This window comes from Tupaia chinensis, unplaced genomic scaffold (genome assembly GCF_000334495.1).
Source record: "Tupaia chinensis unplaced genomic scaffold, TupChi_1.0 Scaffold144150_1, whole genome shotgun sequence".
NCBI lineage: Eukaryota > Metazoa > Chordata > Mammalia > Scandentia > Tupaiidae > Tupaia > Tupaia belangeri.
In genome coordinates, this window is record NW_006204006.1 from 1,361,844 (window position 1) to 1,378,647 (window position 16,804).

The window sequence follows — 16,804 nt, forward strand, 5'->3', positions numbered from 1 at the left end:
GGTTTCCTTATGCTTCTGCTGTGACCTGGTATCATCAGACTCTGTGGGCCTCTGATCAGAAAGGTTCCAAGAGGCATTTTCTTGATTATTTGCTTGCCGTTTTTCCTGTATTGCCTGCTCATTTTCTTGACCTTTTTTCTTTCGAATGGCTGAAATTTTTCTTATTGAGTTTTTATCCTTTGCATATTTTTTCAACAGTTTATAACTCTTTTCTCCCTGCCTTATGTGCTTTATAATTTAATTAATTGATTATTGCTCTTTTTTTTTTTTTTTTAAGAGAGAGAAATTTTTGCTATAGGATGTGTGCACTCACTGGAAAGACAGAGAAAAAGAGAGACAGAAAGCGAGAAATCAATCCCCGGGGGGATGGCCATACCACAATCCCTTTTTCTCCATTCTATCCAGATTTTGGGCACACATGCACATGTGCCCAATGTGAGTTTCAAGTTGCTAGGTCTGGGACTCGAACTGTGATCAGCCATGTGGGAGTCTGGCGATGTAACCATTATGCCATCCGGTGGTCCCTAATTATTGGAGTTTTTTGCAGTTTTTATTTATAAATACATTTTATATTGCAATCACCAGTTATTGACAATTTTGTTTCCTATCTTTCTCATTTTTATTTTTCTTAAAAAATTCAATAGTGGCAAATTATAGGAACCAGGGTAGCAGACACAGACCTGCTGAATGATGCTCCTGCTTTGACCTGTAGTGGGACAAGCACCCGAACTTCAGCCCTCCAGCTGCTCACCCTCATCTCCCCTTCTGGGATGAGACAAAGGTGAGTGATTCAGGGGACTGTGGCAGGGAACTCGGGGGTGGCGGCATCTGTATGCAGAGCTGGGTTTCATGCAGAGGAGGGCCTGGCTCACTGCACACCTCAGTGCCCGGCGGGCTGTGGGCTGCGTAGGCACCATGGCAGATGACCATTTCACTGAGACTTAGATGTGCTGAGATGTTTTGGGTTCCACAATAATTAAATGAGACAAAAAGTTCTTACTGGAACAAAAATTTCTTCCATGAGAGAGCAATACAAGTAACCCCTACAAGCTCTTTTGTTTTGTTTGTTTATTTTTCCTTTTAGTTTTGCTATGGGGTGAATGTGCTCACTGGAGAGAGACGAGAGAGAGAGAGAGAGAGAGAGAGAGAGAGAGAGAGAGATGAGAGAGAGAGAGAGAGAGAGAGGAGAGAGAGAGAGAGAGAGAAAGAAAAGGAAAGTGAGAAGTCACCCCCCAGGGTGGATGACCATGCCACAGTTTCTTCTCCTCCATTCTCCTTTTGGGATTTTGGGGCACATACACATGTGCCCATAGTGTTTCTCAAGCCACTGGGTGGAACTGTAGTCAGTCATGTGGGATTCAGCTGCTTTAACTACCATGCCATCTGTCTTGTCCTTCACCGAAACAAAAATAACCAGCTGCCGTGGTGCAGGAGTGACAGTACCCGACCCACTTGGGAAGGCCCTGGGTTCAGGACCAGAGGTCTCTGTGCATCTTGGACCTGTGGTCTGGACTGGTTGAGGCTGAGGTGGATCCCAGCAGGGAGACCCTGTTGGGGTTGCCTGTCTCTCTCACATGGAAGAAATAAACCAAGAGAAAGAAAGACTCTAAATAAAGTTAGTGCACTGGCTGCCCTGGCCTCAGAGCTACTCCAGGGTGTCTCAGCTGCACCCTGTCCTCCCAGCTCTCCTCTACTTCTCCCAGAGATCCCATCGGCCCGTCTGAAGGACTGAGGTGGCACTCCCTCCTGGGCCAACACCAGTGCCAATGCCACCCCAAAGCAGAACCTAACCTGATGGCCCCTCTCCAGCAAATGGGCTGATGACACAGCCTTTATGGATGGCTAACTGTCCCCTGCCTGAAATCCTCCTTCCCGGCTCAGCTCAGACCTCCATCCTCTCTGATCCCACCGGCCTCCCTCCCTGTGATGGTCTTTAGTCCTTTATCCGACCGCTCATCTCTTTCAGCACAAGTACTTTTGTGCACACTTGAAGAACCAAGTCCTATGCTAGTAAGTATGAAAACACCTGTCCTTGGTCCGTGTGTGTGCATGTTTTTAATTTGCCAGAGGGAACATGTACTAGCAAGAGAGAGACACAGAGAAGGAGAGGGAGGAAACATTTCCCAAAGGGGTATGGTCATGCTGCAATTCCTTCTCCTCCATTTCTCATCCTGTCGGGTCCTGGACACATGCACACATGCTCAGCGTGTCTCTCAAGCCATGGGGGCAGGGACTTGAACCACGTAGTTGACCATGTGTGATCCAGCTCCTGTAACCACTAAGCCACAGGACTGGCCTGACCCTGTGTTTTAATTACTTTTTCTTGTCTCTTCTCCCTTGCCAGACAAGGGTCCTTGTCCTTGCCAGATAGTGCCAAACAACGCAATGGGCAGCAACATGGTCGGGTTCTGTTACAAAACACAGTTTTCTTAATGTTGATTTGTTATAAATAGCAGTTGTTTCCTGTCACAAGAGAGACACATCTTTATAGGGAAAAAAGTGTCCTCTCCTCACTGATCTTATAAGGAAGCCCAGAGTGGACTGCACTGAGCTTGATCTAACGACAACCCTGCAGAATAAGTTAGGCTGTTGTCTTAGTCTGTTTTCTGTTGCTGTACTGGAATGCCACAGACTGAGCAATATATGAAGAACAGAGGCTCATTTGGCTCATGGTTCCGGAGGTCCAAGGTTCAAGGTCAAGGGGCCACAGCTGGCAGGGTCTTCCTGGGGCTTTGCAGTCTAGATGTGGCACAGATCATCACATGGCAAGAGGGCAAGAGAGTGTGCGCTCCAGTCTCTCCCTTATTTTTCTTTAAAAAAAAGAAAAAAAAAAAAAAAGAAAGACCAGAGGGGATGTGCTTGTGTTGGGGAAAGAAAGAAAGAGGGAGAGGGAAGGTGGGAAAGCATTCCCAGGGAGATGGGCATGCTGCAAACTCTTCTCCATTTCTCCCTCCTCTTGGGATTTTGGGCATACATGCACACATACCCAGCATGTTTTTCAGGCTGCCAGGTCTGGATTGGAACCACATGGTCAGCCATGTAGGATCTGGGCACCTTAACCACCATGCCATTGACTGGCCCCTCTCTCTGTCGTTATACAGACACCAGTATACAACCAGGGACAGAGTGGGCTTATTCTGATGACTATTTAATTCTAACTTCCTTGCAAAGCCCCCACTCTTTTCTTTTTTTTCTTGAAATGTTTAGAACATTTTATTAAGGTACAAAATTGCTATAAAATAGACAAACATAGGAAATATTAACAAAAACATTGATAATGTCACTCAAGTCACACACATGTGATAGTACAGAAAGGTCTCAAATGGATCTAATGGCTCCCTGGTGAGCACAGCAGCAATGGTATATGTAAGCTCTTGAGCTAGTGTTGTTCCCCTCTCTGGCACAATCCAGAGTTCCCTGGGAATCTGTTTTTTGGGAGAGTCAGACCCAGAGGCAGCCAGAGAGGACAACTGAAGAGCTGAGATAGTCAACTAACTGGCCTACTTCTCTTCATCCCGTTGACTGTGTCGAGGTTAGATAGCACAGTCAGGGTGTGTTCCTCCAGCCTCTGTGAGTTTCAAAAGGACATGGAGGGTAAGAGCACTTTCTCATTGCTTGAACAAAAACTTAGCTAATAAAAGATGGAGTGGAGTATTTGTACTAGAACTATGAAGTTCTATCTAATGGAAATTACCTATATAAAACTAAGATAAAACAGAATCACTCTCTGTCTCAAATTTAATGAAAGTAGGAAAGGAGGCAGAGTGATATTTTAAAATCACAGTGCTCCAGTTCTAGCTTAAGGAATAGCTATTGAACACACTATGCTCAAGTGACTGCATAACTATCTAGAGTCCAGACCTTAAGACCAGATTTTAAAGACCAAGAAAACAGGCACAAAACAGACAATGCAGAGAGAAGACAATGCCCATGAAATAGTTACTATGTAGACAGTATTATAAAACACTGAAGGACATTTGGGTTTTACTCACTTCACCTTGATGGTGTTTAAGAATACCTGCCCCAAACTAAATTCACGGGGGAGGAAATGAAGAGCTTCAGGTCACTTTAGAACCAGTCTTGGGTTCAATACAATCACTATTTAAGAAAAACATTTCCCATTTTAAATAGACCATCTTCATTGGAATCTTTGAGCTACTTTTAAAGCTTTCTTTGTCCAGATTTTGCCTGGGGAGACACAGCTGAGTCCACGAGGAAGTCATCACTCTCCCTCTTGGATTTCTTGCTTGTGATTGCCTTACAAACAATTTTCTCAAAATTAGAGTCAGAGTCATCAGAAGTAGATGGCTTTCTTTTGCAATGATTCTTGGTTTGGGCAGGTTCAGGCTTTTGAGAGGCATCAGATTTTAGGTGGCACCTCTCTTGTTTCCTTTTGGAGCAGCCCATTTTTGGGGCACCAGTAGCAGAGTAGAAGATTGACTTTTTGCTGCTGTCCTCTTCAGTTTCAGCAGGGAAATAGTAGCCATTGAAGAAACTCGTACACCATCCTCAGTATCGTTAACCTCGAGGTCCGCTGCTGACATGGCACTTTTCTGTGGCTTTGATCCTTTATCAGTATGCTTTTAGGAAGTTTTGGTCTTAGGTGGACTAGCATCCACCTGATGGGACAAAATCTTCATCCTGAGCATTTTCATCAAAATCTGAGAAATCGTCACCTGAATCCAAATCTGTTGTGCATTTGTCTTTTGCTGTTGCTCTCCATGGCTCTGTTTCGCATGGAGGGACATGGAAGTCACTTTCGTTACTGCTCATATCTGATTCTGAATCAGACCAGGGTTTTCTTTTCTTTCTTTTTTGATTGGTTTAAATGGCAATGTACTTTGTTTCTTGGTACCTGGTTCTCTTCTTTGCTTCTTCTCTAGTCTTTGTTTTAGGCCTTCTAGTTCTATACCATCCTCCTGAGGGCTTCCTTCAGCATTTTCACTCTGAATTTTCTTTTCTGCCTCTGCTTTCATCTCTACGGTCAGCCGAGGAATGATTCTTTTTGCACATGGAGATGGTAAAGCCTCAGCTACTTGTGTTTTCCTCTTTCCTTTCCCAGGAAGTCCTACTTGTCTTGTTTTTCTTTGGCTTCAACAGCCTCCAATTCTTCAATAAAAGCAAGTCTTCTTCCATAAATAAGATGCAGCCAGCTCCTGCTCTTTTTCATCTCTTAGTCTGCACAGTTCATCTTCCTTTTCTTTGGTTAGATACCAAAGGAGCATATCAAGAAGGTCGTTGAAGGTTGGTCCAGAATCTGTTACAGAGTCAGTCTTTTCAGTTTCTTTTTTCTTTGTCACGCTCTTCATTTTTTTCTTCATCTGGAACCCCCACCCCCACCCCAGGCCTTCGCAGGATCTGAATCCTATCCCCTCTGAATTAGAACTTTAATGAATTCTTTCTTAGGCTTGTTTTCAATGATTATTTTGCCATCTATTTTCTCTAAAATAAAGTGAACCTGATTGTTCAGTTTAGTAGACTCAGCACCAAGAATCCCTAGAAGCCATTCATTCCTTAATACATAATATTTAAGTCTGAGTTCAAAGAAGTCTTGAAGAATATTCAACATTGTGTCATATTTCTTTAAACAGCCTATGTGGTCAAAATGCGCCATGGAGTTGCATGTGAAACTAGTTCAGAGTTTAAAGACTTTGTGTAGTCCAACGCTCTCTGCCTTTGCCAGTTTTTCTTCAGTCATCTTCACAGCAAACTTTACAGCGGTATCAGTATGGGATCCCTTAGAGTTTGTTATGAGAGGGGGTGTCTTCTCAATGCCATTCAACATGGGTTCTAGAACTTGTTCTTTATATGTCTGGGTCCATAATCTGATGGGAAGCTCTGATATTTCAATGATTGTGGAACTTAGAATAGCTACGTCACCACTAATCACGTATTGATTTGGAGCCAGTTCTTCAATAGTACCCTATAACTTGGCATCATTGGCAGAAGTTCTTCACCATTAATCAAATGTCTGATATTATTTACAACTTCAGGAACATCTAAGTTGGGGATTTTGCAGGACCACCCAGTACTGATTCCTTTAGTCCCATTTACTAGCACCATGGGTATAATAGGGATGTACCATTCAGGTTCAATGCACTGGTTGCCATCATATAAGAATTTCAACGTGTGATCATCTGTTGGTGGGAATAGTATCTGAGCCAAAGAACGGAGAATTGTGATGATGTAGCAAGGGCTAGCACAATCCTTGCCGCTATGTAGACTGGTACCAAACTGACCAATGGGGCTGCGAGAGGTTTAGATTATTGATACCCACAAAATTCTGAGCCAAATTGGTAATGGTCATCATTAGCGACATCTCACCATCATGATAAAACATTTCAGCCACTGACCCAGCTTACTGGGCAACCTTCACCTCACGCTTGTCATTCCATTCGAAACAAGTAAATAAAAATCTCTCTGACCCGGTTTCAAACCATCCACCACAGATGGGGTAGATTCTCTCATTATCAGAATTTGAGAATGGGATAAGTTCCTTGTTTAAGAAATCATTATATGTCAGATATGTGGTAGTTTGCCCATACAAGTAATCTTCAGGAAGACCACATAACTTTTGTTGTCTTCTCTCCTCCATGAAATGAGTTAACCATATCTGCAAAGTATTCTTTAGCTTCTTTTGATGTGCTGGTGCCCAAACCTTTGTAATACTTGAATTTCCATTTTTTAAAAAAAATTTGGAGTAGAACTCTTTCATCCTTCAAATTCAGGAAGGCTATAGAATGCTATTTCTTGCTTGTTTTTAGGGGTGACAAATTCCTTAAGAAAATGGTGTTGCAGAAGAGAGGGCCAATTTTGATGGGTAAAGTTAATCAGCAAGCCTTTGATATGGGATCTGTCTTGGTCCTGATCTATCATAATCATTATCTTCCCATAGCAAAAAGTCTTCAGTGAATCTTCATCATCATAGTTTTTCTTGTACTGAAGACCCACAATCTTGATGATATTGTTAATTTTGGCATTTTCCGTGATCTGTTTATAAGAAGCTTCTCAAACACTGAGTATTTTTTCTCGAAGAGGGAAAACTCCATATTTATCTCTACCAACCACACTGACACCTGAAACAACCAAATTTTCAGGTCAGTCTCCCTCAGTCAGGATGAGTGTACTCTCAGTGGAGTTTCAGCCCCCTGCATCATTGGCATCATCAAGTTTGGGAAGTCCCTTGATTCTGTTATGTTTTACAGCTGAGCACTTCTTGTTTAACTGGACTCGGGCCTTAAACTTCACCCAGCTTAGTTTACTTTCTGCAATACCACAGCCAATCGCAGCTTTGACGAAGTTTTTACTTAATTGGCATGTTGATCCAAAGCACTTGGCTTGGAAAGTCATGTTTCCTTCTGTCTGAGAGTCAAAGGTTGGGTTTTCAATGAAGGCATTCACAAACATCCACATGTGGCTTTTCACCTGATGTGCTTTCACTACACCACCATCCTTGCTCTTCTTATTCACAATCTCAACAAATTTAGTCACAATCTGATTGGCTACGTAATCGACATGTCTGCCACCCTTGGAAGTAGCAATGCTATCGACGAAGCTAATTTGCTGAAAGCCTTTTTTGCTCATTGTTAAATATACTTCCTACCTGTGGTTTCCTTATTTGTGTATTACTTTCAACGGGTTGCCAGTTTCATCTAGCTTACCCTTCAAATACATATCCACGTAACTATGGAATCCTTTTACTGGTAGCTTCTTTCCATTAAGAAAGACTTTGACATCTTTATTGAATCCAGCAGTGTTATATGTTCTTCTAACCATCAGTGCAATAGTATCTTTGTCCGGGCTTTGCATTTTAAACTTAGATAAATTAGGCTGGAAGGTAATACATGTATAATCTTTTCCATTGAAAGGCTTGAGTTCCATTTCACCAGCTCTCCCCATGTTATCCATCCATGTTTGTTGGCACATTTTCTTGTATTCTCTGCTGGCTGTTCCCACAGTGAATTTGGTACTGGATATGTTACACAATTTGACTCCATAGCCATGTAGACCACCTGTTACTTTCTTTTCATCATCATCATAGTTACTAAAAGTTACACTGAATGAGACAGTGTGTTCTCCAGGATTAGGTGACCTTCTATGCCTCCACTGGCCCGCCTGAGCCTTGGTGCCTAGTAGGTCAAGTACCTGGAAAGTACCATACTTCATAAAGTATGATCTAAACCAGGATCAGCAAGCTTTTTGCAAAAGGATGTGAATAAATGAGGTGAATGCATTTTCAATAAAACTTTATGGACATAGTTATGGTAGTGTAGATTGCTAAGACACAGTGCTCTGCATGCTGGAACCAGAGGGGCACCTGAATTTGATTCCTAGTTCACTTAGAGGCTGTGCACAGGGGTGAACTCCCATAATCTCTGTCACTCAAGATGGCTGAGGCAGGAGGATCACGATACGGTAAGACTCTGTCTTGAAAACCAAACCAAACCAAACCAAACCAAATAGCTTTAGGAACAGTAAAATGTAAATTTTTAATTGTTTTCAGGTGTCACGAAAGCATATTCTTCTTTTAGTTCTTGTCAATTTGCTAAAAGTGTAAAAGCCATTCAATCTCATAGACCTTACAAAAGTTGATATGGATTGAATTTGGTCCATGGGGTGTAGTTTGCAGACTCCTGTTCTTAGATAATAAGATAATACCTCTTGTTTTTTCTTAAATTAGCCACTCTGCACCATGGATTGTTCTAATACAGAGCGGGTACAGAAAGAGAGAGGAAGACAAGAAGGATCTTGACACCATAATCTGGCCTCAGCGTCAGTCAGCCTGGATCAAAGGCACACCTACACACATGTGTGGCATGTAGGGGGGAGTCCTGGACTCCAAACTCAGAACCCTCCCGTATGAGTCCATTTTTGTTACCATGGCACCACTGCCTGTCCCCTCCATTACTTTCTTAATCATGCTTTCCTTTAATTCTTTGAACGTATTTATAATAGCTGTGTTGATATCTTTGTTTGCTAAGCCCATCATCTGGGCCCTGATAAAGACAATTTCTTATTGTGTGTTTGTGTGAATTTCACTTCCCTTTCTATTGTAGACTATGTTTTTTTGGGTTGAAAACAGCATTTTAGATAATGCATTGTAGCAACTCTGATTTCCCCTGGGGCTGATGAGTTTTTGTTTGTTAAATGACTTGCCTGGACTAATTATGTGAAGTTTGTATACGACTGCAGGTCTCTTTACAACTTGTTTATTATTATTATAATTTTTAAGCCTGTCTTCTTGTGGCTCACTTGTCAGTCAACTTATCTTAGGGTGGACATAATTCAACCAACCATTCTCCTTTTGGCATTTTAGGCACACGTGCACATGCACCTGGTGTGATTTTCAAGATGCTGGGTCCGGAACTTGAACTGTGGTCAACCATGTGGGAGTTCAGTTTCTTAGCTACCATACCACCTGCTGGGTCCCCTGGTATATTTTTTTAATAACATCCCTAGCTCTGGAAATTTTTCTGTTTTGTTTCAAAAATTGACTTGTCTTTGGCAGTAGGTCACCAGGTTGGCGCTGCCAACCCTGTGCCAATGTGAGTCCCAGACACATAAGTAAGGAGAGGTGGAGACAGAGCAGCCCCAGGTGAAAACACTGGACTCCTGTTTTCTTATTAAGGTTTAGTAAGTTTTTTGAATAAATGCTTCTTAATTTGTTATGTGACTTTGGCCAGTTCCCAAACACTTTATTGTTTTTGACAATTTTGTCCAGTTTTATATTTACTTCTTGGGGAGAGTATTTACCACAATAATAATTCATATAGTCCAGAAGTCTTGCCCTAGATAGAAATTCAACTTAGAAGATATAATAGAAATATCTCTGATGGGGACCAGCAGTTAGTGTAATGGCTATGTTGCTGGATTCCCATGTAGTCAATCGCGGTTCGAGTCCTGGACCCGGTGGCTTAAACTCGCACTGGGTGCGTGTGCATGCATGCCCAAGATCCCGAGAGGAGAATGGAGGAGAAGGGATTGTGGCGTGACCATCCCCCCCGGGGGGTGATTTTCTGCTTTCTGTCTCTCTGTCTCTCTCTCTGTCTTTCTGGCAAGCGCACATGCCCTATAGCAAAAAAACCTCTCCCCTCCAAAAAAAATATCTCTGATGGAAAAAAGTCTGAGAAAATATCATACACATGCTCAATGGACAAATCTCCTTTGTTATCTAAACCTAAACTTTTGTATTTTGATATATAACCCATGAGAATGAGGTACCACAAACCCATGTCCACAAAATAAAGCCAAGAATAATTTTTTTTATCTAAATTATGATAGCATTAGCCTCTGCTGGCCTAACTGGGAGAAATTAATTTTCTTTAAAGTTATTCCCTTAGGTTGGCCCCATGGCCTAGTAGTTAAGGCAGCCAGATCTCACATGGCCAACCACAGATTAAATTCTGGCTTAAAAAACACACTGGGGGAGTGTGTGTGCCCCCAAATCTTGATGGAATAAAGAGATGGAGAAGAGATTGTGGTGTGACCATGCCCCATGGGGAGGTGCGTTTTCCCTTCCTCTCTCTCCCTCTCGGTTTCTTTCTGTCAAGTGCATGTGCCCTCTGGCTTAAAAAAACGTTTTCCCCAAATACTGGTGAGGAGTGTTTGCTTGTTTAACGGTAGGAGGTGGACAGTGGCCCCGCATGTGCTTGAGAACCCAGCCCTCATGGCCTCCATGGCTTCTTCCTCCTGCTCTGTGTCTAATGGTCCCACATGGTGACCACTTTGCCGGGTCTGGCTGCCGACAGTGGACAAATGCTCCCTTCCCCGGCCATGCAGCACCACTTTGGCCACTTCTATTGATAAGTGTGTGGCTTTTTCCTGTTTCCTTCAAAATGCCTGTGGCTCTTGTCAGAACTTTAAGGGAAGCTGGGATAAGTTGAGAGGACGTTGTATGAATTAGGGTGCTGTCAAGGTTGAAGATCTAGTTATGAAACACAGAGACTGACTCAGTGGTTCAGTCACAAAAGGAATTTGTTGAAGGGTATTTGGAGACTGGAAAGTAGACAGGGTCAGAAGGAGAGTAGGAACCTGGTCTCAGGTGGTAAGCCTAGGAGGCACCTGCCTGTGCATGCCTTCCCGCAGCTGGTCTCTGGACAAAGCAGATGGCACTGAACTGCTGGAACCATCGCTCCCTGAGCACTGGCTATAGCTGTCTCTGTTTGCTAGCTCTGAGCTCCATTTTCAACATTCTAGTTGTCCAGGGTTAGGTCAGCAGGTGCCAGGGGCCTGGCTTGGGGCTTCTATGCTGAAGGGAGTCTTAGAACTTCCAGGCCACACCAGGAGCTCAGAGTTCTTTGCCAAGACAGGATGTGTCTTCAGCATCCTTGAGTCCCAGGATGTCTAACGCAGTGCCTGGCCCAGCATGTGCTCAGTCTGCAGTTACTGAAATGAGTTGAGAGAAATTCTCCCGAAATACCACGTCCACACATTCATAGCTGTACTGCCTTAGAAGACGACAGACACAGCCTCTCACTGTCTCATTTAGTACATGCGCCAGTGTCAATCTGGGCTTCTACACATCAGTATTGCCTCTGAGACTCACTCCAGCATCATCTCCCCTTCATAGTTTTGTATCCTTCAGATAAATCCCCTGCCTCTGTGAGGCAGGTGCTCTTTCCTTTCCTTGCAACAATCTATGCTGATGAGGAGGAACCCCCGCCCTCTGGACTGAGGATGGCAGCAGGTCATACAGGTTGTGCAGGACACCAGTGAGTTTGCACTGGAGTGGAGACTACAGAGCAGGCTCCTTCCCTTACCCTGCACTTCCATGTTTGAGGGCTTCAGATCCTTCAGTGCTGAGGAGGAGGTGGAATTGGCCAGCCTGGGGGAGCCAATTCTGCAATGTCACTTTCAAGTACTGACTGTGTCATCATGAGGCCATCTACCCAACGCCCTCCCATAAGCTGAGTCTTCCCTGATTCCCCGGAGCTCACACAGTTGTTGCTCAGGGAAGGCCTTGTAAATGGACAAATCAAGACACATCTAAATGATGGGTTTGCAGGAATTTAGAGGTCAAAGCAGCTATCTGTGGCATTGCTTGAAAGTAGCTATGAAGCTTGCACTTATCTCTTTCTGCTAAAAATATCCTCAGATTAGCAATTCCAGGGGGACCTGCCACTTCTGCTCTCTAGCAATGCAAATGATGCCTTGAGATTCCTGTTACTTTTGTCTCAGAAGTAAGCCTCTGAGGCTTGGTGTGGGCAATAAACTTTTGGGGCACTGACGAGGTCATGTACAGTGCTCAGGGGGTCAGTTCTAAAATGTGAATGTGCTCGGAGCTTTCTTTCCTCCACCGTTCCTTCTGAAGTTGGATTGACCAGTCAGGCACTGCGAAGCTCCCACACGATCACTCATTTCTAAGGCATCTCTGGAAGGGCAGGAGGTGCTACCCTAATTTCATAGAGTCAGAGTCGAGGTATGACGTAGAAGGGCTCAGGAACTTTCAGTGCTTTTACAGTATTAGGACTGACAAGATTAACAGCACCAACTTGTCAATTCACAGTGAGTATCTTTCATTCATTCATCTCAAGATCATTTACTGAATGCCAAGCCTTATCCTGGAAAGCAGGAAGGCAAATAGGACAAAACAAACAAACAAAATGGGTGCTCACGTGGCTCAGCATGTAGAAGAAACAGTTCCATGAATGAACAGTGGTGGGGACTGTGGGACCCAAGGAATGGTTCTGCCAGGTCGTCGAGCTCTGTAGAAGAGTGACATGTCAGCAGAAGGCAGGTGTGTGGAATAGCAACCAGAGGTGCAGAGGCCAGGTGGGAGGATATAAGAACATGACTCAGTTGGGAGATGGCTAGCTCCATACGTGGTCAACATATGGTACTCATGTGGAAAAAGGGCAGGGGACCACCAGATCATCCACTGACTCAACACCACCTAGGTGCTGAGCAAGGGTGCTGGCCTGGCAAGTCCTCTAATGGTCTTGCAGAGTTTCAAGGCCAGAGAGACACTTAGGGACTATCAGCCCAACCACTTAACTCCATAGATAAGCTGTTTGACTTGGGGCCACAAGGTGGGTAATGATAAAGCTGCTTCCTGATTCTCAGACCCATCTCAAGCTAGCCCAATGCAGGGCTAGCTGTAGAGAGGCCAAGCCAGCGCTGGGGAGAAGCTTGGGTTACTTCTGGACCCCATATCCTGACCATTTCACTGGATAAAGACCCAGTCCAGTCTCCCCATGGTCACAGGCAAGAGAAGATAATTCTATTGACTGTAAGTTCATTTTGTGGTCCACATGCCAGGAAGCTAATAGATCCCAGGTTCCATCAATAGAGGACAGAGTGTTGAACCAGCGAAGAGACCCCAGTTTAGGCTGCACAGACAGGCTGGAAACCACATGCAGGAAAGTGACCAGGTTGCTCCTGTGGCCAGTGGTGATGCAGATTGAGGACACCAGACATACTTCAGTGTTCCAGGCCCTAGGGGAACGTAGAGTTTTTATAAAGGAAGGAGCATAAGAAGTGACATTATTGGGGAGAGCTACTGAAAATCACAGCTTCTTCTCACATCAGTCATTTTTGAGTTTCCAAGGACATTCTGATGGAGCTTAGCACTCAAATGTGGCAAGGTCTTTCTCTAGCCAGCACAGACGCTATAATTATCACTTCATTTATTTAATGGTTGGTGTATTTTGGGAGATTCAGTCAAATGGACTGCATCTTTTTGGGCTAGTGCTTCAGACTTGTTTGCACAGCATCTGCACAATATTTGTGCCCCTGCACACTAGGCTTTGATTACTGAGCTTAGCAGCGATGTTTCCAACTGGACAGGGCCACACAGAGGGTGCATACTGCTGGACCCAAAATGATTTCTCCCCTGCTGTGTTGGACTTCAGAACAGGCCAATCCTCACTGTTAGGATGAAGTAGGAAAAGACCAAGCACTGCATTCAAAAAAAGCAAATGACTCCTAGCAGGATATTTATTTCCATTAGAACACAACTATCATTCTAACCAATTGTGACAGAAACCATAACAGATGTTATTTTAAAAATTAGCTGGGTATTGAAGGGTGGAGAAAAAGGTGTCTGGTGTCTGCGCCCCTCCCCACAAGAGTTGATGATAATAGCTTGGAAATGTAGTTCTGATCTCCCAATGTCTGGTGGCAAGCTCTTGTGTATTTTCCTAAATACTTAAAATTCATCCTAGTGTGGAATAAAGTATGTCCAGAGAGCTATGAGAAGGACTTGTATGTAACTCAGTTTGGAGGGCCATCATGATATTATGGGAGAATAACAGAATAGCTTCCAGATCACACTCATTAGTCTCAATCTCACTCCAAGGACAGCAGGGCTCAGAAGCACATGACCCAGAGCACCGCATTTTCACACCTTCTTCAACACCATGCCACCTGTTCCCACTACTCCAACATGGCCATCACTCACTATATTCCCATTACCCATTGTACCCAGCACCCCTTGGGTCAACACTATCACCTTCTACACTATAATTGTTTATGTCTTTAAAAATTATTTTATACACTTAATCACTGCATGTAAACACAGCTTATAAAATGGATTTTCCAGCATAAACACACTGTACAGTAGTCCAGTTAAAGATATGATACACACTGTCATCAACAGACAATCCTCCACTTCTGTGTCCCCCAGATGTCCCGCCTCTCTCTCCCCCACCTCCTAACCTCTTCCCACACTATATCCAGTATCTAAAACTATTTTCCATGCTTCTATATCCTCTAGTCTTTCAGTTTCCTCCATAGAGTGTGGACATTCAGTATATATCAAATGAGGACATACCATGTTTCTCTTTCATAGACCAACTTGCTTCACTCGGAAGTAAATCTTCCATATACATTCCGTACACATCTACTTTTTATTAAATGCCAGGTCTTGTTGTTTTTAATGGCTGAATAGTGTTCCACAGTGTACATGTGCCACACTTTTTCAATCTTTTCATCTGTTTGTGGATATTTAGGTTGGTTCCATGTCTTAGCAATTGTGAATAATGCCACAATAAACATGGATGTGCAAGCACTTTTCTGACTGAGTGCTCTTCTGTCCTTTGGGTAGATACTCAGGAGTGGAATTGCTGGATCATATGGTATTTCTATTTATAGGTCTTTTAGGAACCTCCATATTCTTCTCCACAGTGGCTGTACTAATTTACATTTTCATCAACAGTGAATTAAAAAAAATTCAGAAAAAAAAATACTAAAACAGTGTAGGAGAGCTCGCTTTTCACCACAGCCTCACCAGCAGTTAACTCTCTCTCTCTCTTTTTTTTTTCTTTTGGGAGAGGTTTTTGCTATAGGGCACGTGTGCTCGCCAGACAGACTGAGAGAGACAGAGAGAAAGAAAGTGAGAAATCACCCCCAGGCGGATTGACCAACCCACAATCCCTTCTCCTCCATTCTCCTTTTGGGATCTTGGACATGCATGCACATGTGCCTGACATTTTAAGCCACTGGGTCCAGGACTTGAACCGTGGTTGACTACATGGGAGTCCAGTGACATAGCCATTATGCTAATTGCTGGTCCCAGTTTTCTCTTTTTTTAAAATCTTAACCATTCTGACTGGGTTGAGGTGGTATCTCATTGTGATTTTGATTTGCATCTCCCTCATGATAAGGGGTGATGAGCATTTTTTATATGCTTTTTGGCCATTTGTGTGTCTTCCTTAGAGAGATGTCTGTTCAGCTCATTTTCCCACCTTTTAACTGAGTTGATCAGTTTTTTCAGGTAAGCCATTGAGTTTCCCGTATGTTCTGGTTGTCAGTCCTTTGTCTGAGGCACAGCTTGCAAATATGTTCTCCCATTTCACTCTATTGTTTCTTTTACTGTGTAGAAGCTTCTTAATCTGCTGTAATCCCACCTTTCTATTTTAGGGATCATTGCCTGTGCTTTAGGGGAGGGTCTTATTTAAGAAGTCTTTGCCTAATCCTTTGTCTCCAAGAATTTTCTCTTTATTCTACACCAGTAGTTTTATAGGTTGAGGTCTTAGGTTTAGGTCTTTGATCCATTTTGAGTTGATTTTCATTAATGGTAAGAGATAGGGATCCAGTTTCATTTTCCTGCAGATGGATACCTAGTTTTCCCAGCACTATTTGCTAAAGAGGCTTTCTTTTCCTCACTGGATTGACTGGTGCCCTTTGTCAAAAGTCAGTTGGCTGTATGTTTTGGAGTTTATTTCTGGGATCTGAATTCTATTCCATTAGGCCACATGTCTGTTTTTGTGCTGGTACTATGCTGTTTTGGTTATCACAGCTGTGTAATATAGTTTGGGGTTAGGGAGTGAGATGCTTCCTACTACACTCTTCTTGTACAGGATTGCCTTGGCAATATGGGGTCTTTTATGATTTCAGACACATTTTTTGATTGTCTTTTCTAGATATGTGAAAAATGTCTGTGGTACTTTGGTTGGAAATATATTAATTATGGAGATTAGTTTTGGAAGAATTGCCATTTTGATTATATTGATTCTTCCAATACAGGAACATAGAATGTCCTTTCATTTTTTTTTTTTTTTGTCATTTTTCAATTTATTTTTAAAGATTTTAATAGCTTTTCTTGTAGAGGTCTTTGACTTCTTTGGTAGGATTTATTCCTAGGTATCTTATATTTTTTGTGTCTATGGCAAATGAAATTATTTTCTTCAAGTTTACTCAATCTGCTTGGTGTATAGAAATGATATAGATTTTTGTATGTTGATTTTGTATCCTGACACTTTACTGTATTTATTTATCACTTCCAGGAGTTTTTTTTGTGGACACCTTTGAGACTTCTATGTCTATAATCATATCATCTACAGAGATAATTTCACCTCTTCTTTCC

At 42.9% G+C, this 16,804-nt stretch overlaps 1 pseudogene; it reads right to left on the reverse strand.

Moving 5' to 3' along the window:
• Positions 1 to 4,098: 4,098 nt before the first annotated feature.
• The window catches only part of LOC102478151 (DNA topoisomerase 2-alpha-like), a 20,610-nt pseudogene continuing 7,904 nt past the window's right edge, over positions 4,099 to 16,804 (reverse strand).